At 47.6% G+C, this 22453-nt stretch overlaps 1 long non-coding RNA gene across 1 annotated transcript; it reads right to left on the bottom strand.

The window, feature by feature from the left end:
• Positions 1–8646: 8646 nt before the first annotated feature.
• Positions 8647–22453, bottom strand: LOC125616541. The gene is made up of 3 exons (XR_007347188.1): positions 22415–22453; positions 17579–18167; positions 8647–11482 (listed from the first exon to the last, which is right to left on the bottom strand). It is a non-coding gene; the product is annotated as an uncharacterized LOC125616541 (long non-coding RNA).

The following is a 22453-nucleotide window of genomic DNA, read 5'->3' as shown; positions in this document are numbered from 1 at the left end:
AAAATCTTGTTTGAAACTAGGCAATAGAGTATCAATGGTTTCTCCTATTATGAATTATTCTTGCATAGCATGTTTATTAATCACATGTTGCCAAGCACAGTAGCACATTCCTGTAATCTCAGCAATTTAGGAAGCTGAGGGAGGAGGATCACAAGTTCAAAGCCAGCCTCAGCAACTTAGGGGGGCTCTAAGCAACTTAGAAAGACCCTGATTCAAATTAAAAAAAATGTAAAAGGGTTGGAGATGTGACTCCGTAGTTAAGTGCCCCTGAGTTCAATCCCTGGTAATAATAATAATTTTAAAAACCATGTTATTGTATCATATGTCTGTACCTCACATGCATGAAGTTCCATCTATGATGGAGACACAAGGTATTTGGTGGCAACTCTGGCAAATGAGCAGACCAAACGCAAAGGAATCAAATACAAGGATGTAGTTGCTCACAGAACTGAAGGTCAGCCAAGCAGGGACCGGGTCCCAGGCCCGCCTGGGGTCCTTGAGAGCAGACTCTTTGCTGAGACTTGGCTTAATTGGTTTTCATCTGCCTGTGGGTTTTTGTGCCCATGAGAGACAGGCTAACAGGCCTAACCCCAAGCGGTACGCCCGCTCCCTCTCTCCCACCCCTAGAATCCCCTGAATTGGGGGCAAGTCGTGCTCCAAAGGAAATGTGGAGTACCGTTGCCGCGAGAGGGAGGAAGGGACACTGGGCAGCAAAACCAAGCTGTGTCTATTACATAGTTCATATTAAGCCCAAGGAGCCAGCTCACAGGAGTGAGGTCCCCGTCCCTGCAGGCATACCAGACGGACTGGCTGAGCTCTTGGCAATAGATTACAGAGATTTTCCCTCTAATGGAATTTGGATTATATTTCATCAAGATTTTTCGGGACTCAGAGCTTACGTTTCCATGAACATGGGCAAATGCTGAGTGGCAGACGAGGCAGCTCCAAGAGAGCTGGGGCCACACCTCTCTAGCCAGTGTGATTTCAGATTCCCTATGGCCAGGACCAACCAGAGTCAACTCGTGTTCTCCCCAGGCCCTTGTCTCTCATCTTTCTTCTCTCTGGAAGACTCTTTCCATGTACTTCCCACCTTCTCCTTAGATGGTTTTAAGAACTCGAGGAGAATAGAGTAAACAAAGAGCCCTATCTCTGCGTTCAGACTTCAGATCAGCACCAAGATTCAGCCCGCATGAGCTGGATGATCCTAAGAAAATGACTCAACTTCTCTGGGCCTGGATTTCCTCATTTATAAAATGGAGATAATGGGACTATGGATGTCTAGGGAATGACGTAATAAATCTAAGGTGATCCTTAGAAGGACTGCAATGGAGACAGGCTCCAGAAAAAAAAAGGCACCTCCACCTCCTTCTCTCAGCACCAGGGTCTTCATCTACGACAGCAATTAATACAGGTGGTTTCAGAAGTGTCTGCCAAAAGTGACCTGGAAATACGCTTTGTGATCCACAAGAGACGGGACCACATTCCTATTCGCTTTCTAATTCCGGTCCTTAGCAGAATTCCCGGTTCCCATGGTGCTTCCTAAATGTCCGTAAGCAAGCGATCGAGGGAAAGAATCAGTGATGGGTGAACGGAGGCAGATGGGGAAGGGAGGCTCCAGAACAGCAAGGCAGAGGGGGAGGAAGTGTCCGCAAGGAGCGTGGCGGGGAGGCCAGTGACCTTCAGTCAGAGGTGACTCGCAGGAGGAAGGTGCCCAGCAGGAGAAGCCGGGACCACCTTGCCCCTTGGTGCTGGAAACCTGGTGATAGGCCAGGAGGGTCCCCAGGGATGGCTTCGTACTGATCTGGGTTTCAGGGTCGAAAGAACAGGATGGAAGTTTTCAGAGTGAGGCACTTGGGTCATCTATTTTGGAGGAATTATCTGGAGAAAAGAAAATGAGAACTGCCAGTAACCTTTGCAGGATCGCGTTATTCCGGAAAGAGGTGACTTGGGGACATACATCCTCATGGCCTCATTCTTCAGGCCCAGCGCACTGGGGGGTCCGTGCAAAGTAATGTCAGAAATTGAGCAGCGTGCGTTGCATGAGAGAGTCCAGCAAAGGGGCAAAGTGCTCACGGGCAGAGACCATGCCCCGCACGGGAGGGGACTAAGTCAACTTTTTAAATATAGGACATAGATAAAATGATGAATTTCTAATTCTGCTGGGCACACAGTACACATTCCTCAAGTATTAGCTGGCATTCTTGTTTAAAAGATCCCCTGGCCACTTTCCAGATTATTGCTACAGAGTCGGGAGACACTCGTGTTTTAAAAACAAATGCAATTAAGTTGACCTTGCATCTGGGTGAAAGGTGTAACTCACAGATATATGAACAAATTTGTAAAATGCATCCACATATATGAAACAGCAGATGTGTAACATAGACCCACAGCACACATTTCTGTAAGCACAGAATATATCGAGAAGGATACACAAAAAAACTTAATAGGGGTTGCCTCAAGGGAGGAAGACATTTCTTATTTTTTTTGTCATTCTTAATTACTATATCATTAAATGACTTAATATCTGTACACTATCTAGTAATTGGTAAATATAAAAATAATTGTTGCCAGCTAGGTGAGGTGACATACGCCTGTAATCCTAGCAGCTTTGGAGGCTGACGCAGGAGGACGGCAAGTTCCAAGCCAGCCTCAGCAGCTTAGTAAAGCCCTAAGCAACTAAGCAAGACCCTGTCTGTAAATAAAATATAAAAACTGGCTGGGGACACGGAGGTGAGTTTTAAGCACCCCTGTGTTCAATCCCTGGCAAAAAAAAAAAAAAATGATCTCAGCAAATATTTGTGTCATGGAAACAGATTTCAAAACTCCAATGATGGCACAACTATTCCAATAAAACTCAAATTCAACTACAAAAAGATATAACAGGCAGAGAAAAGGAAATAAATGAGAAACACAACTCCCTTGAATTTTTAGAAGGTGAACGTGCCCACCTTTCAGTACCTAGATGTGGATGTGAGTTTTAAAGGCAAGTGTGCTTAAGTACCCCTGGGGTACCTGGCAGAAAAGCAGATTTCCTGGTCCCATGGGCAGAGCTTCTGGGCCAGTGGGGCTGAAACATGGTCCAGGAATCCACATTTCCACCTGCACTGCCCAATTCCCACCAGGGTGGTCCCTGAACCAGTCTCTGGGAAATACTGGCCTTTGGGTTGAGAACAAGTCCTGGATACCTGGGCTTAGAATCCCGTCTTGTGTGAGGGACTGGCCCTCTCAGCAGGACAGCTGGGCCATGGTTTGGCTTCCCCACAGGTTAGCTTTGAGGATTAAATGTGAAAATGAATGCAAATCCAGGGAAGCTGCTCAGCAAGGTGCTGGGCACACAGTACACACTCAATAAAAGTAGCAAAGCAAACCTGCCCACGAGTAAAGATAGGGCTCTGGCCCATGCTTTTGTGCCCAGGGCTCTGTCCTGGGCTGTGTCCAAGAGGCAATGGGGAGAGGCCAGGAGAGTGAGCTCAGGTCAGAGACGCTGGTGTGAGATTGAGTCCCGGCCTTGCTGGACGGGTAACCTTGAGCAGGCCACTTTACAACTCTGTCGCTTCCTCATCTGTGAATGGGCACAGCGCCTGCTTCCCAGAGCAGCTATGGGAGGAGAAGCCCTGAGCTCTTGGCCCGGCCTGGGAAAGGGCTCCATGCAGCTTGTGAGGGCTGATTTGGAGCTGAGGCTGAGGAAGTTCCACCCCTGGGCACGGGAAGCTTCTCCCCAGAGCCATCCTGGGGACACAGGCCCATCTATGGTGACTCTAGCTGAGTGCTTCTTTATCACCGTCTACACAGGCGGAGATGAAGGAGGTAAAAAAGACTGAGGATGGCCCAGGACCTCTCCTCACCTGCTTAGACCTTCCAAGGGGGTGGAGGCGAGACAGCCTTACACGGATTTTACACTACACCTGAAAACTCACCTAACTCCTGCCACCAGCCTGGACTTCAACATGGGTTTTCAGGGTTTTCCCCAAAGTGATCTGGAGGTGACACTGGCCAGATCCACAGGAGTCCAGGACTGCCCGCATTTCAGATCAGCATACACCATCTCCTGCATGAGGTTGCCTGGGGCCATACCTAAAATCAAAGGTTCCAGTCCTATAACCCATAAATCAGGCAGCCTTGAGCAATTCATTTCAACTACATTTCTCGAACCCTTGCAAACCCAGCTGTAGACTGGGCCCTGAGGAATACAAACCAAAGTACAAGTCCCTCATCTCTGAGAGAAGGGCTGTCATGTACATTTGTGCAAGTTGTAAACTGTCCACAGCCATTTCACCACGCGTAGGGGTTACACGCTGGTCACATAGGACTGGATCCCAAGCCCCAGAAGAGAGAGTGCCTTCTACTAAGTTGCACAAAGATGCTTTATAGGCTAGTAGTAACTTTCTTGAGGAGGCCATGTCTGACGGCTGACACAGAAATGTAAATAAAAACAGCATTTTCTCATAACACAGAAACAAAGAATTCTATTTCCTTGTGTAGAGACTGAGAAAATCAAATGAGAAGGTAAAGAGGGAAACGCTTAGTGATGGTGTATAACACAGGATGCAGCTCTAAAGATACCGCGATGTAATGGCACATTGTAAACCAGCGTGGTGGACTGCGAAGGTCGCTCTGCTTCTCTGGGCTTTCTTTAGGTACAAAAAGAATGAGATAGAGGAGAGCAGTGGATATCCAATTTTAAGCTTTTTAATAATCACTTGGGGCTAGGGTATAGTTCACTGGTAGAGTCAAGTCCCCGGTAATGGGGCAGGGGGGAATCACTCAAAGATAGCTTTGGCCTTGCTGCAGACAGCGTAACAGAGAGCAGGTCAAGGTGGGGTTCAAGATTCTATATTTTTGATCCAATATCCCAGATACTCCTGATGCCCATAGTCAGTGACCCAGTGGGTAGACCTGGCCCTTTCCAAATCCAACCTTCCCTGTTCTCCATGCTAGAGCCGACGGAGTCTGAGACAACAGAAAAATCAGAGAACAACCTCACGACCCCTGACCTGAATGCAGGGACCTTACAGAGGGGCTGGCAGTCACACTTTGTGCTCCTGTCCCCAGATGGGCTTGGCTGGCTCTGGACACTTACCAAATACTCGAGGTCCTGGGATGGTCACTCTGCTGGGGCTGACCCCACCCATTCTCCCACCCCCCAGAGGCCCACCAATGCCCAAACCACTGTCTATGGACCAAGAGGTTTTTCAGGCTAGGAAGCCTCTTCAGTCTAGAAGCGACCAGCTGTGCCAACGGACATGGTCAATGATGTGACCCAGGAATCACAAGCCCACCAGGGAAACTGGAAACAACCAAAGAGGAAGAAAAACCATAGCTACAGAAATGCGTCAGTCCCCGCCTTGGCCACAGTGGCCTTGCCCAGACAGGGATGTGAGCAGCAGCCGGCCCTCCCTCCTGCTCCCCACAGTTCCCCCTTGCCGTCCCCAGAGCTGTCTGAAAGCCCATGTGGCCAACCCTGACGGAAGCGGAACCACAGGGTGGCCTCGTGTGGCCAATACCTTAGACGTCAGTCGCTGGAAGCCTGGGCAGGGTTCCTTGGCCAGGATGTCCAGCCGTCTAGCAAACAGACCTGTGGGTTCCCAAGCTGCTCTTCGGCCAGTGGGGGGGCCCAGGGATGAAGGGCACGCTCCCTTTCTCTCCATGTTGGAAGGACCCACACTGTGTGGACACGGCCCGGTGCCCAGGGCTTCCTTTGCTCTTCCCAATATCCTGGTAAACAGGAACCGTGGCCCTTCACCATGAAGGAGCTGCAGCCTCGGCAGACTTGTCCCCTTTGCCCAAACGCACACACTCCTGGTTAAAAAGAGCCATGGCTGTAGCAGCTGACTGCTGGGCACTTGCCATGAGTTAGGCCTGCAGGAAGCACTTTTATAGGCATTACTTTGCTTTTTTTCTTTTTCTGAACAACATAAACGGTGGATGATACTGTCATCTTCATTCTGCTGATGAGGAAACTAAGGTTCAGAGAGGGCCACACCAGCACTAAGGTGCGGGTGGGAGGGGGTTTGGAGTCTACCATCACAGACCTGCATCAGTTCTTTGGCAAACTGGCTTGGAACCCCTTTGTCCTATTTGTGAGCAAATTTAATTGGGTTAAAAAATATAGAGAGTGAGCCCCACTGAGTACAAGGCTATGCGGAGGGAAATAAAAGATGTTGGATTTGGTCTTGGCCTTCATGGTCCAGCATGAAAGATGGACCTCAGCAACTCTAACAGGGACATGGATGCTACTGTATAAACAAGCAGATTCTGAAGCAGCACTGATATCCAGTGGAAGAGACTGAAAGGTGTCACTCAAGGTGACGTTTAACATTATTTTCTTGTTTTAATGTGGGCAATGAGCCTGCTGCCCAGCACGACCCGATGGGCCTGCACCATTCTGCGGTGGCTCCAAGGCCTGGCTGGCGCTGACTTAACCCCTGGTCCAGCCTCAGGCCCTGGCTACAGCCCCAGGGCAGCCCCTCCACCTCCCTTGGTTTCAGGGCTGAGCCATGATGTAAGCTGCTCTAACCGCAGTGAAGGCCAGGGCTGCTGCCTGGTGGCTTCGAGCTCAGATACTCTTCCCTCTCTCTCTCCAGGCGGCATATGCCCCGTGTCCTGGATCCACTGCCACAGCTTGGTCACCTGGAAAGCCATCCTAAAGGCAGAACCAGGACAGCAGGACCAAAAAATCTATGAGGAAAGGGAGCCAGAGCCCCAGCAGGAGGTCCAGACGGCCTTGCTCGGCCACCGGACATGGGTCGTGTGTTATTTATCATCTGCAACATCCCAACTGCCCAAGGTCTATTTTTGAAAATATGTGAGGACGCTCATAAAGCGTTCTGCTCTTGATATGGTCAAGATCAAGCATCAATTGAGGGTCTTCTGGTTCCAAGAGACAGAAAAACTAGCCCACACTGACATAAGCAAAGATGGGATTCATCAGCTCAGCGCACAGATTGGCTTTGAGGCTTAGCTGAGTACAGGGACCCAGGACTCAGCTCCCTCCCAGGCCTCTGCTGAGTTCTGTCCTCACCCCAGGTCTGCCTTACTCTCAGCCCTACTTCCCTTCTCAGTTGCAGTGCAGATCTCATGACCCCTTGAGGTCCAGTGGGAAGGGCAACGAGATCATCACGTTAACCAAGGTGATCCCCGGAGTTCCCTGAGTGGGCGGTGGCTGCAGCCCCGTCACTGTGTCCAGGAGCACAGACTCCCCAGGGGACGCAGGCCACTCTCCTGTGATTCCCCATGGGAGCCCTTGTAGAGGTCAGCTTCCCACAAAGGCGCAGGGCTGACCACAGGCCGGGTGTTCCCCCAGAGCTAAACCCAGCAGCGCAGGAGCAAGCAGAACCAACAGATGTCCCCCCACCCAGTGCACTTGGAACCCCGCAGCCTGCATTCCTGACGTAAAGGGATGTGCAGCAGGTGGTGGAGCAGAGAATTGTATTTATCGTGACTGAGAGCTCCTTTCCTGGGTTTGCCAGCCTCAAATCAGAAATCATTCCTGTGAGCGGTTTGTTCTTCCTTGGGCCTAGGAGTTCTTTCAACATATTTTCTGAGCAGGACTGAAGATGGTAGACATAGTTACCACACTGACTGAACTAAAAAGCGTGGGATACATTATCTCATTTAACCCTTACTGCTGGCTCATCTGATCTGAAGCAGGGGTGATTTTGCTCCCTGAGGGTCATAGGGCAATGTCTGGAGACAGTTTGGGTTGTTACAACTCAGTGGTGCTGCTGGAACCCAGTGGGTAGAGGCCCTGAATCCTGCTGGACACCCTTTAGGGCACAGGCCGCCTTCAAAAGCAAAGAATAATCCATGGCACCCAGGTTAGGAAACAAGTCACAATGCCCTCCCCATTTTTATGGATGAAGAAGAATGAAGCTTCAAAAAATTAAGCCACTTGGCCAGGTTTCTGCACTGTAAAAAGTGGTAGGGTTGGACTTTTAATCCAAAGCCCTTGCTTTTATCTGCTGATTATTAAACTTGGCATTGGAACTCAGTGTCCCTTCCTCCCCCACCCCCATATTCTGGTTCTGTGGCCTGGGGTCCAGGAATTGGTGTAACGAGTCTGCAGATGACAGCAATGGAAGCAGCTAATTCCCAAGTGTTCGGAAAGCCCTGCGAGGACACAGGCTGGGCACGCACTGGTGCAAGGTTGTGTGGGCACAGGAGCACGTCTCAGGAGATTCCCTGGGGGTGGAAGGCACAGCTCACTCCTCCCGTCTTTCCGTCGCTTTCCCCTCTGCTCAGAAGCCCTTTGGCTCCCTCTTTTCTGCTTCCCGTCCATCCTCCAAGTCCTTAGAAAGCCCTCTCTGCTCAGTTTACCCAAGATCTTCCAACACCCTGAACAGAGCTCCACTCATCACACAGTGTATAATTAGCAGTTGACATGGCTGTCTGGTCTCCTGGGCTGTAGGCCACCTGAAGATGGAACCCACGTCCATGCTGCTCTGTGCAAAGCGCAGAGCCTAGCAGCAGGCCATTTGTCCCCAAATTGCCATTTGCTACTTGCTTATTCCAGGAGTTAACAAACCATTTCTGAGAAGTGTCACATAATGAGTTATTTTAGGCTTTGAATAGGTCAAAGCCATGACCATAGGTCATCACAGATACTTATTCTGCTGTTGTAACACAAAAATCGGCATAGAAAATATATGAGCGAATGATCTTGGCAGTAGACCAATAAAACTTTATTGACAAAGCATCTGTGGCCAGATTTGACCTGTATGCGTCTGCCTGTTGGAACAACCAACCATCCATTAGTAAGTCCTTGTGTTTAGATGTGCAAATCGCTGTGAGCAATCCTCAAAATATAGCTGTGTTTCTTAGCCACCCCTGAAATGTGGGCAGGTGAACAAATACTGGCCAAGGAGAAGCATGATTTGGGTGCCTCAGGAGGCGGTTCTTAAAAAGCTGCTTCATTTGGAAAAGGCTCTTTCCCCACCTTCTTTAAGAAGTCCCAGGTGGAAGGAAGAGCAGGGAGACAGGAGCCCAGACCCTGGTGACACCAAGGGACTCCATACCAGCCCTGCAAGGCCAACCTGAAGACTTGACTGTGAGAGAAAAATAACCAGGTCTTGGGCCGCTGGGGGTGTCCATGTCCTATGAGCAGCAGAACCTGGCCTTAACTGCACATGGGCACGTAGAAACACTGAGCAAATATTTGACTAGCGAAAGGGCTGCCCGGGGCACACAGGATCACAGAGGAAATGAAGGCTGGAGGGTGGGCGGGTAGCCATGGAAACAAACAAACACCAGGGCTTCCCCCACTGGTGGTTAGGATGACTCACGTCTCCGCCAGCTCTCCTGGGGCCCTCTCCTCCTCCCGCCAGGGGCCTTCCTTTTTTGGTGCCTGCCATCACCTTCAGGGGCATCCCTCCTCCCCAAGGTCATCCATCACGGAGAATTCCATTTCCTGCAGTGAGTGCCCCATTCCTTGACATTTTAAAGAGGTTTTACTCGCTGAACCCCAAGAGGGAGCAGACTGGAGAATCGCCCACATAACAAAAAGACCGGAGGACATGAAAGAGGTCCTCATGGTCACCGTCACGGATTTGGGTGTCTTTCATTGTCAGCATGCAGGTGGCCAAGGCTGAAGGGCGGCTCCAGCCACAGACAAACCTTGATTTGATTGATGACTGGGTCACCTGGCAGTGGCAGTAGTCAGCATCAGTTTCCCACACTGCAAAATAAATCAGTAACAACCTTCTCGTAGCCATGCTGTGGGATCAAGCGGAGCTGGGGAAGGGACCTGGCACAGACCGGGGGTGAACTGTATTCTGGAAACTTCCCTCCACCTGCCGTCCTGCTGAGGGGGACTGGGGTAGGGTAGGATGATGGGTGGGGGCTGTGGAAGGGCAGAGTCCTCAAGCCCCCAGCCTTCCCCCTCCTTCCTGTCCTGCCTGTCCCCACAAAAGGGTGCCTCCTTTTTCTTCCCCCACCCCACTGTAAACTCTTGCAGGACAATCCTTGGCATCAGCAACCCCCTGCCCCTGGCATGCTTCACACACCCAGCCTCACTGGAGTCCTGCGTGAACATCCAGTGCCACAAGGACATTCTCTATGTCACACTGCTGGTCACGTGCTTTCATTTTCCGGTGAAGGTGGCCTTGACATTGTCTGCAGGGGAACAAGTGGTCACAGCACACCCCAATCCCACAGGCCCTTTCCATAAAGGTGGTAGCTTACAAATGCAAAATAGTCCACGTCTCAGGAGGGGTCTGGGGCAGCCATCAGTGCCACGCAGGGGAAATGAACGACCCAAAAAAAGCTGCCAGGATCCCGCGGCAGCCGACGTGGGAACGGACCCCGCGGAGCCGCTGCTCACGAGGCTGTAAACTTAACACGGCTTCCCATAAATGGTGTCAAGGAACAGAAGTAGGCGAGCTCCAGAGAGAGGACCAGTGAAGGGGACCTGCAGGTGACAGCTCTTCCAGAGCGTCCTTGGCAGGGCCATGACAGTCAGTCTGTCATTTCGTGATACCTGCTGAGCCGCGCTGTGTACCAGGCATCCACGAGGACACCTGGAACTCAGTGGAGACAGCCCTGGGCTCTGCTCGTCCACAGCTGACATTGCAGGGCTGGAGGGACAGCACCCTAGGAGTTCTGGAGTGGGATCACCTCTGTAGGAAACTGGCTCCAGCCCCCCAGGATGATCTAGATGAATGACTTCACCTGCCATACCCCAGTGTCCCCACCTGCACAACGTGGGTACTAATAGCATCCACTGTGGGGGTCAGGAGGAGACCCATGTAAGAGGACACGCGTTCCTTCCAGGTGGCTGCTTCTGTCATTCGATGCTATGCAAGCCAGAGGGCTGAGGGGCCTAGCCTCGAGGACTGACCACAAAGGCTCCGGGTTGCAGAAACAGACACGAGGATGCCCGAAAGCCACACGTGCAGTGGGTGGAAGGGTCTCCCCTTGGACCCAGGCCCAGGGTTCTGATCTGACCTCTGGCCTCTGGCCTCATGATGGGACCTGTGGAAACACAGCTCCACAGGCTGAAACATAAAGCAGAGCCCCTGTCACATGAACACCAGTGTCTCCTGGCTGTGGCCCAGAGGAACTCGAGGTCACAGAGACGGGGGTTGGGGGGCATCCAGGCCTGAAGGGCAGCTCCAGCTCCACAGCCCAGCTGCACCCCACTGGCTCTGTGACCTGAGCAGATGGCATGGCTTCTCCTAGCCTCGTCCCTTTCCCTGTGGAATGAGCTCATGGGAGACGCTCTCCAGGTTCACGTGAGGACTGAACGCTCACAGAACGGTGGCTTCCTCCTGTCCACGACTGTCCAACCTCACGCCCAGCTGACGGGCCTCACTCCACCTCAGCTCCTGCACGTGGACTTTATCTGCCGGCTGCTCAAGGCTGCCTGGAACATGAAGGGCCACTGTTGTCCTGGATCCTGGCCTGGGAGACAGAGCTGGGCCCCTTTCTCTTGCTGTGTCTCGGCTCTGCACCTGGCACCTGCCTGGACAGTCTTCTGAGGATTTGGCTGAAATAGAGGGCATGTCACCGTTATCGAGATGTGAACTTGACAAGCAGGCAAGCTGTTTTTTAAAGAAAACATGAATCACACATTTTATTTATAAAAGCAACCTAACAACACCATTAGGCAATTTTTAATAACAGCTTTATTGTTGTACATTTACTACTCTAAAATGAACCCTTGAGAGCTCACAATTCAGTGGTTTTTAGTCACTGAGTCGTACCATCATGACCGTCAGTTCCAGAATATTTTCATCACCCCCAGAAGAAGCCCCACACCCGTCAGCAGTCACTCCCAATGCTCCTCCCCACCCCACCCTCACCCCCAGCTTGGGGCAACTACTAATCTACTTTCTGCCCCTGGATCTGCCCATTCTGGACGTTTCGTGGAAATGTAATAATGGCATATGGGTCTTTTGTGTTTGGCTTCTCTTAGCATGATGCTTTCAAGGTCCATCCATGCTTCAGCGTGGAATAGCACTTGGCTTCTTTCATGGTTGTATAATATCCCATCAGGGGGACCTAACACGAGGTTTAGCCACCCGTGGTTGATGGACTTTGCTGACAATCATGAATAATGCTGCTATCAACGTTCACGTCCAGATTTCTGGGTGGACACGTTTCCTGTCGTTTGGGGCCCACACTTGGCATTGGAGGTGCCACACCAAACAGGAACTCTAGGCTTAACTCTTTGAGGAACTGCCAAGCTGTTTCCCAAAAAGACTGCAAAATTCTTATTCCTACCAGTTATATATGAGCCTTCTAATTTCTCTGCATCCTTGTCAAAATCTGTCATTGTCCATCCTTTTGATTATTGCCTTCCTAGGGGGTATTCGGTAAGTTTTCGAAGAGATTAAAAAAAAACAAAACTCACAATTGTTTCTTCGCAGGGCTGAGAACTATGCCTGACACAGAGTATCAATATGCACTCGTTAGGAAATTAAGTGCTCTGTCATCCCAGATGATCATTTTCACTTTATTTAATTTCTGTCTAATCCGTCTTCATAACACAGATCCCATAGTCATTCCTATGTTTGCATATAATTTCTTGCTTTTTCACCTATCATTCATTTTTAAATATCCTTATGTGTCCACACATTGTGCATTTCTGCACAATTATTGCATTGTTTGACCAATAGTTCCTGCAGAGGATGCAGTATAATGTACTAAACCACCGCAGAGTTAGCTTCTTCCACTCTTTCAACTCTAAGATGAAATTTTGCAGATTGGGGGAGGGGAACACTTCTTTGGCAACATTTTTCGGAATCCCAGATGAGTAGAGAAGGCAGACAGAAACTAAAACCCAAACCAAACCACCTGTATTGGGTTCTCCAGAGAAACAAAACCAATAGGGTGTGTGTGTTTGTGAGTATATAAGGAGATTTATTACAAGAAATCGCCTCATGGGATTTGGAGGCTAGAAAATTAGTGAGCCCAAATCTGCAGGGTGGGCTAGTAGGCAGTGGGCCAGGAGAGTCTAGTGGGCCAGGAGAGTCTGATGTAGATGAAGTCCAAAGGCAGTCTTCGGGAGAATTCCCTCTTCTTCTGGGAGACTGGGTTTGGGGTGAGTCAAGCCTTCATTTGATTAGATAAGACCCACCCAACATAATGGAGGGCTATCTGCTTTACCCAAAGTTCACCAACTTAAATGGTATTCTCAGCCCCAAATATCCTCCAAGTTAACATGTAAAATTAACCATCCCAATGCCTGAATGGATTCCATTGTTTGCTTTTTTTTTTTTTTTTGGTACTGGGGATTTAACCCAGGGGCACTTAACCACTGAGCTACATCCCCAGCCCCACCTCTTTTTTAAAAAATATTTTATTTAGAGACAGGGTCTCACTGAGTTGCTTAGGGCCTCACTAAGTTGCTGAGGCTATATTTGAACTTGTGATCCTCTTGCCTCAGCCTCCTGAGCTGCTGGGATTACAGGTTTGCACCACCACACCTGACTCTGTGATTGTTTCTTTATTGTCATCAATAAATCACCTGAGAGTCTGACCTGCTTATAAACCACACCATTTAAGCTTCTTTGCTGATGCAAAGGCAAACTTGAATAAAATGAACAGAGTACAAGGGACCATGAAATGAAGACTACTAATTTATATTAGGATGACCAGACTTTGAGTCAGCTTTTTTGACACTGGGACCAAAAGATCTGACAAGAACAATTTTAAGGAGGAAAAATTTATTTGGGGCTCACGATTTCAGAGGTCTCAGTCTGTAGAAGTTTGGCTCTGTTGCTCTGGACCCAAGGTGAGGCAGAGTATGGCGCCAGATGAATGTGATAGGGGAAAGCAGCTAGGGACATGGCACCAGGAAGCAGAGAGAGAGAGGTCCCTCACCAAGAGGAAAACATAAATCCAAAGGCATACCTCTAAGACTCACCTCCTCCAGCCACACCCTACCTGCCTTCAGTCACCACCCGGTTAATCTCCAGGGGATCAGTGCACTGATTAGGTTAAGGCTCTCATGACCCAACCATTTCTCCTCTGACCCTTTGTGCAGCATCTCACAAACTTGCTCTTGGCGACACCTAACATCCAAACCATAACAACCACATTCCAAGCAAACAGAATCTTATGAGCATTTGTGTGGCCCTCACCATATGTCACTACCTTTTCCTAGGACTCCTGCCTCAAAATCTCACACCCCCTGATGGCAAGGACTGTGCCCAGAACCCTGGCACAGCTCACGGGCTCACCAGTTACGTGCTCAGCAAGTTTAGGTCCCTACGTTATTTCTAGATGTCTGTAGTGTCCCACCGGTGCCTGCACAGTCGGTGCAGTCTGGCTTGCACCTGGCTGCAGCAGCCCCAGCCTGAGCTGTTCTCCTCCTGGCAAAGTGGGATTTATCGAAGCTGTTTTAGCACACTGTGCAGGAATTCTGGGCTGCTTCACTGCATCAGCAGGAGAGAACAAACCCTCTAGAAACTTCTTTCTCTGGAAAGATCACTTGGGTAGCACCTAGATCCGGGAGGTGGGGAAGGAAGAGGACGGTCAGGACAGGCAGCCTGTACCAATCTCCCTTCCTAAGGTCCGACTCACTTTTCCCACCCTTCCTGAGTTCTCATATCTCCTGAGGAGAGAGTTGCTGGGGGACAGGGAGGAGGCCAGCAGAGATAAGAGAAGGAAAGTTCTAGATAAATAAGCCTTGCTTCTAGTTCCCTTGCACTGTCACTCCTGGACAGCCTTTTCCTGACCTCTCCAGCCAGGCCTCCCAGCTCAGCTCAACCAAGTCCCTCACTGCTCTTCTTTTGTAGAGGGTCTGCCTTCTGCCTCTCGGGATCCCACCACACAGCCTCCTGGCTCTGCGTCTGCACTGCAGATGTCACACTCTCCTGCAGCAGCGTGCAGTGTGCTCTTCATAACACCCGGACCACTTTTACCCTTTGAATTTTTCGAATATAAAATTGACATATACTTATGAAAACAATTCAAGTCACACAGAAATGCTTCCCACAGAAGGTGAACCTCCCTCTGCTTGCTCTCTTGCGATAGCGGCCGCTGATGATTGCTTCTGTGAATTCTTCCAGTTTCTATACACACGACAATGAAGTAGTGTCACTAGCTGGCTGAGCAGGTCACGTTTCACCTGCATGATCTAATTTAATCCTCACAACAATCCTTCCTGACATAGGGCTATTAGGCTCCTTTTTTTTTTTTTTTTTTTGCTACTGGGGATTGAACTCAGGGACACTCGACCACAGAGCCACATCCCCTGCCCTATTTTGTATTTTATTTAGGGACAGGGTCACTGAGTTGCTTAGTGCCTCATTTTTGCTGCGGCTGGCTTTAAACTTGAGATTCTCCTGCCTCAGCCTCCTGAGCTGCTGGGATTACAGGTGTGCGTCACTGTGCCTGGTTATTAGGCTCCTTTTGACAGAAGAGGAAACTCAGGCTCACCGAGCAGTGGGGAAAATGAAACAATACAAAACAAAAACTTGCCCAAGGTCCAATTCAGAAAGTAGTTGAGTGTGGTTCAAATCCCAAAGTTAGGACTAGAACTTGCTTTCTTGGATACTCTGCTATTTATTATTTCTCAACTTTGGAGGAATAATATACATCTGATTTGTAGCTTATTTCTATACTCTGTATTATTTCAAACTAGTGCTTATGGATGAAATTCTTTTTTCTCTTTCTTTTCTCTTTCTTTTTGGTGATACTGGAGATTGAAGCAGGGCCTCTCACATGCTAGGCAAGTGCTCTACCACTGAGCTACACTCCCAGCCTGCTATTATTATTGTTATTTTTCTAAATTTTGAGACAGGGTCTCTCCAAGTTGCCAAGGCTGGCCTTGAACTTGGTATCCTCCTGACTCAGCCTCCTGAGTTGCTGCAAGGTGTTAACCCATAGCACTGCCCAGTAACAAAATTTCAGAGATTTCACATAATTGGCACTATGCGTTTGAAATGAGTGTGTGTTTTGCGCAACACAAAGTATCTACGAATATTTGGGGGAATAGTATGTATATAAATGAGCCATTTCTCTGATTTATAATGAAAATAAATAAAGACCAACCAAATGAGAAAAGCAAAGGCTATTTCTTCCTTTGTCATAGTGAGGGAATTGGCCACCAATCTGGTGTTCTGGTGGAGCCTTGAAGGCACCCAGGGGGATGGGGAAGCTTAGGAAGTGCCCCCGTGGAGGCAGTTGGCACCGGGCAGCTATCACTAGAGGCTGGGCATCCTATGTGATCAGTGAAGGTGGCATATCTGGCTTCCTCTGGTTGGTCCTAACTTGTGAGTGGTGACAAAAATTAGGGAAGTTGCAGTTATTAATCATATCCTGGCCACTTGGGGCCAGTGGTTGCAGAAGTTATTGTCTGGAGTCCTAGATTGTGACTAGAGATGGCCAACTGGCTCCTTTCAGCCCTGAAATAATGCAGCCTGGCCTCCTGGTGGGGGCTTCCTAGGCAAGTGGCTACAGATGGTGGATAAAAATCTATTTTTCTATAAGGTCTGGCCATCACCATTTGTCTGTTCAGTCTCTTACTACACAAGTCATCTTAGTTCATTTTTCTTTTTTATTTTTTCTAGTTGTAGTTGGACACCTTGCCTTTATTTTATTTATTTATTGTTATGTGATGCTGAGGGTCGAACCCAGGGCCTCGCACATGCTAGGCAAGCGCTCTACTGAGCCAGAACCCCAGCCCCTTAGTCCACTTTTCTTTGCTACAATTGAACTCCACCCATGAAGTAGTTTTAAAGGATGCAGCTTTGTTCAGTTCATGTTTCTGGAGACCCAAATGCCCAACAAATACATGAAAAAAAAAAGTTCAACATCATTAGCAATTCGGGAAATGCAAATCAAAACTACACTAAGATTTCATCTCACACCAGGACAATGGCAGTCATCAAGAATGCAAAGGATAGTAAATGCTGGAGAAGATGTGGAGAAAAAGGAACACTTTTACACTGTTGGTGGGATTGTAAATTACTACTACCACTACTATGGAAATCAGTATGAATCTTCCTGAAAAGACTAGGCATTGAACCACCATATGACCCAGCTATACCACTCCTTAGTATTTATCCTGAAGAATTAAAGGCATCTTACTACAATAATACATGCACACCCATGTTTACAGCAGCACAATTCACAATAGCCAAACTATAGAATCAGCCTAGGTGTCTGTCCACAGATGCATGGATAAAGAAAATATATATACACAATGGAATTTTATTCAGCCATAAAGAAAATTGGATTATGGCATTTGCAGGAACACGGATAAAACTAGAGATCATCATGTTAAGCAAAATAAGTCAAACTCAGTTGGTAAGGTTGTATGTTTTCTCTCATATGTGGAGACTAGAGAGGAAAAAAGAAAAGAAAGGAGGGTGTAGATCTCATGAAAGTCAAAGGGAGATGAGTAGAGGAAAGGGGTCAGGAGATGAGAGGAGTGGAGGGAGGGAAGAAGGGCCGGAGAGTGATCTCCAGCAAATTATATTGTTATTATTCTGTGTGCATATATGAATATGCAACAACAAATCCCATCAATATGTACAACTATAATGCACCAATAAAAATAAGTAAATAAGTAAATAAAACATGTCAGAATATCTGCTCAATAAAAATTTCACATACAATATTTTATACTCACCTAAAATTTTTTTCAATATGAGTTTTGGTAGGAATGTCCAAACCATAGCCCAAGGCTTTCTGGTTCACAAGGGTGTAAGGATCTCTTACAGTGGATTCCATGGAGGACCCTCTCTTCACAGTCCACAGAAGGGAAACCATTGCTTTAAAAAAAAATCAGAATGTAATGCTGGCTGTACCCCAGGACTTGGCTGCTCTCGAGGGGGAGCAATCTTGCTCAGAATCCTGTGCCGTCAGGGCCAGGTATTTTGCCAGGTGGAAAACGGAGTCCTTCATTGGTGTGTGCTCCTCTCCTGGATGAACGGAGTCCCACCTGGTAATTTTAGTTACGATGCACTGGGAAGATGCTGAGAGGTGTTCTTAGCAGAAATTTGAAAGGCCAGGGACGTAGCTCAGTGATACAGCATTAGCGTGAAGGAGTCCCCAGGTTCCATCCCCTCACCAAAAAAGGAAGGGGGAGGATTTGAAATCAAAAGTCCTAGGGTCTGGCTCCATGCCTTTGGGAAGCGAAGTTCCAAACAGGGTGTCCTTCTAGAACATGAGTCCAGGGGTGACCCTTTCCAGCCAACCCCCTGAGATTTCTTCAGGATCTGTGAAAACATTTCAGAAATTGGGCTATTATGCAAATAAGAATATTACCAGGATTATAGAAATGTTATTGCCTGGAATTCAGCATTTTAAGGAATCCATTAAAGGGATGGTCCTTTTAACAACCCAGCCCCACCCCCAGCCCATGGCATTGTTCTCAAACAGGAGGGAAGCCTCCTTGATCAGGTCTTTAAAACAGCACACAATTTTCAAGTGTGATTCAATGAATCATTTCTGTCGAAATCACAATGTCCCTTTGGATTGTCAGCTTGTTGAAAGCCTTTGCATCTGGAGGGGCTGCCCTGAGCCCCTGCTCCTCCTGCAAGCAGATCAAACGTCCTCTGGGGAAAAGCACCGGTTAATGGCAAAATGAATTAGTGGCAAGTTGGGAGACAGAGCCGAATGGTTACCCAACACACGGTTACGTTCTGCGCATGGAGGTGGTCCAGTAATGCACCTAAATGGGCCTTTCGCAAATTGAATCAAAACGGGGGAGATTGCTATTTAAAAGACCCTGGGGGGAATTACTTGATAAAAGATCTTTCCATTTTCATGAATGAGTCCCCTGATACAACTGCTTTTTCTAAATTTGAATTTTTATAATCTAGTGTTCAAATTATTATCAGAATAGTTCTTATAATGATAGTAGTTAAAAAGATCCATCTGTTACATAAAATGGCATTCAATATACATTTAACCTGCACACATCCTCTTGGATGCTTTGAACTACCTCTAGATTACTTAGGATCCCAAGTAAAAGTGCATGCTATATAAACAGTTATTATAGTGTGTTGATTAGGAAACAGTGACAAGAAAAAGTCTGTACATGCTCAGGACAGATGCAATTGCTTTTCAAGTATTGTCAATCCATGGTTGAAATCTCCAAATGCAGAACCTGAGGATATTGGGGTTCTGTACCCCAGTTGTATGGCTCCTGACATGGTCCCTCTGAGAGTTGATGTCTAAAGAGAGTTGGTGCCGTTAAGTATAGGTTGCATATCAAATTCAACAAGGGAGGATTTCAACTCAGGATCAAGAAAATATTTCAAATAAGTAGTTTCCACCAAAAGGAGATTGGTTTTTTGCCGTTTTGAGTGTTGATCTCCCTTTCAGAAAAGTTTAGATTATGGGGAACACTTATATTCATTTTAAAATTGGGCTTGAATTTGTTCTAGAAAACGCAAGTGTGTGTAGAGCAGGTGTGAGATGGGAGGCCTCTCCTCCTTCAACAGGGTTAGGTTAACATAGCATTCAGGTAAAATAAATGAAAACAAGTTGGTGGGGTGGGGGAGAGCCTCAGTGGGAAGCACAATTGGGAAGACCAATGGGGACCAAGGGGTCAGGCTGCCTGCTTTGTCTAGTGCAGGTGGATCCAGATCTGGCCATTTGTCTGTGTTTGCATATTTACACATCAAGGTCAGCCAGAGCTGTATTGAGCACCATCTCACAGGGGACCTTCTTCCTTCACTGTGGGTGACCCTTGGAGTCACTGCCCAGAGCAGGGCATGCTAACCTTGGTTTCCAGCTATCTCTGAAACACCAAGACAGACACCCAGACAGACTTACACATCTAAATACTGGAAGCAAAGAATGCAGAGAAGCTACAGCCACGGCCTCGAGTTCAGTCATAGTCACAAGGGAGACGCATCTGAACTCACCTGGAAGGGGACAACCCTGTCATTTTACATAGGAGGAAAAGGAGGGCCTAGACACTCTGACTCACCTGCCCAGGGGGCAGCTCCAATCTCCTCTGGCTCCTGATGTGCATCAGCCGGGACATGATTAGGAAGGGTCATTCCTGCCTTGAGGACAGGGAGCCAGCTGGGTGATGATTGCCACCACCTTTGAAGGGCTGGATAGGATCGCAGGTGGGGTCATTACCCCTGCAGATGGAAGGGTTCCCTGCATACCACCTGCTTGTACTTGTTCGTGGCCGCTGACCACTTGTGACTGCAAAGATCGCCACTGAGCTCAAGCTCTCAAGTGCCCATTTGCTCCTGAGCTCCAGAAAAAAGGAAGGCTGGGACAGGTTCTTAATATTCAAAGCAAACAAACCCATTATTAAAAGTAAACAAGAACTGCTTCGAAACAATTATCTCTTGGCTCAGAGGTCTAAATTCACCCCTACTGCCCTGAGCAACCCCCCCACTTATTGTCAGGGGGAACGCCCCCTTTCCTGAGTGCCTACTGCAGACTGGGCTCCATAACTGTGTTCTCCCTAAACACCCAGAGTTAGAAATGAGCAGGATAAGCCGGGCGCAGTGGCACATGCCTGTAATCCCAGTGGCTCCAGAGGCTGAGGCAAGAGGATTGCATGTTCAAAGCCAGCCTCAGCAAAAGCAAGGCACTAAGCAACAGTAAGACCCTGTCTCTAAATCAAATACAAAATAGGGCTGGGGATGCAGGTCAGTGGTTGACTGCCCCTGAGTTCGATCCCTGGTACCTGCCCCCCCCCAAAAGAGAAATGAGCAGTATATTTTTCATTTTTCCAGTGATGTTGTGGGTAGGCCACATCATTTGTTCAAATTTGAAACATGGAAACACCAGAATTTGAACTCAAGCCCGTAAAACTCCTAAGCTTACCTTAGCACACTGCTCCCACCAAAGATAGGTCCCCCATGCCTCTGTTTCTATTTTTTATTTCAAAGAAAAACTTAAGACCCAGAGAAGGAGGCCTGCTGTCTACCCAGGTAAAGCCTATTGAAATTGCAGTCCCTCTGGTAGGGCTGCTGGGGGCAAAATTGTGGAACCTCTGATAACTTAAATGTGTGAAGTGGACAGAGAAAAGACTGTATAAATGCCAAACTGCTGGGGCTCAGTTTGGCCCTAATTCCTAATTCTAGTACTATAATGGACTCTGCTGTCCGAAAAAAGCCAGAATGCAGTGCAAAGTTCGCAGCACAAGATCCAGAATCATGGCCTTCCCAATGAATTTAGAATTAAGCTGACCCTCAGTGATAGACTTATGCCGATAAACTTATAAGAGACTGATATATAGTCAGAATTTTAATCAAATACAACAGAATCCTGTTTATCTGGGAGTCTTATGTTAGAGGCATCTAAATAATGGCATATTCTAAAAAGAAATTTTTTTTTTTAATATTTATTTTTAGTTTTCGGCGGACACAACATCTTTGTATGTGGTGCTGAGGATCGAACCCGGGCCGCACGCATGCCAGGCGAGCGCGCTACCGCTTGAGCTACATCCCCAGCCCCTAAAAAGAAATTTTAAAATCTATTAAATCATGCCATTGGAAAAAAATCAATAAATAATTTACTATGGGTACAAAGGTTGGCAATGGAGAGATTCACTATACCACCAATGACTAGCTGGAGACAACAGATCAGACAAATCTTTTGATGTTGGTGGATGGTGTCAACTCTTACGAATAGATTGACCATGACTCCGTTATAGTTATTTCATGTTCTAAAAAACCTGTGCAGAATTTAAAAAACATTCACTGGAAAATAGTCTGGCAGTTCCTTAAAAGGTTACCCAGAAATTTTCCATGTGACCCAGCAATTCCACTATAGATACATACATCCAAAATGATTGAAAACATACCTCCACTCAAAAATTCATAGGTGAATGATTACAGCACCTGTTTTCAAAAAAGTGGGAGCCAAAAAGTAGAACCAATTCAAATAGCCATCAACTGGTGATTGGATAAACAAAATGTGGCATATCCATTCAGTGGACTATTATTTAGCCATAAAAAGTAATGAAGTGCTGGCCCTTGCTAGAAATAGATGGACTTTGAGAACATTACGGGAAGTGGAAGAAGTAAGACATGGATCACAGTGTAAAAACCCACTGATATGAAATGTCCAGCAGAGGCAAACCTACAAAGACAGAAAGTACATCAGGGGCTGCCTAGGTCTAGGGGACAGGGACATACAGGGAGGTGGGGATGACTGCTACTAAGAAGGGGGTTGGCAGGAGTGGGAATGAAAATGTTCTAAAGATGATTGTGGTGATGGTCATACAACTCTGTGAACATAGTGAATATCACTGAATTGTATATTTCAAAAAGTGCATTTTATAGCATGTGAATTATATCTCAATATAACTTAAAAAAATAAAAGGAGGGGCTGCGGTTGTGGCTCAGCAGTAGAGAGCTGGCCTAGCATGTGTGAGATCCTGGGTTCCATCTTCAGCACCACATAAAAGTGAACTAATAAAATAAAGGTATTGTGTCCAACTACAACTAAAATAATAAATAAATAAAAGGAAAGGAAAACCACTTACCAATGAGCAGGAAATACTCAGACTGAAGGTCTTCCATGC

Source organism: Marmota marmota, unplaced genomic scaffold (assembly GCF_001458135.2).
Source record: "Marmota marmota marmota unplaced genomic scaffold, marMar, whole genome shotgun sequence".
Lineage (NCBI taxonomy): Eukaryota > Metazoa > Chordata > Mammalia > Rodentia > Sciuridae > Marmota > Marmota marmota.
This window is presented reverse-complemented; position numbering and strand designations above follow the sequence as displayed.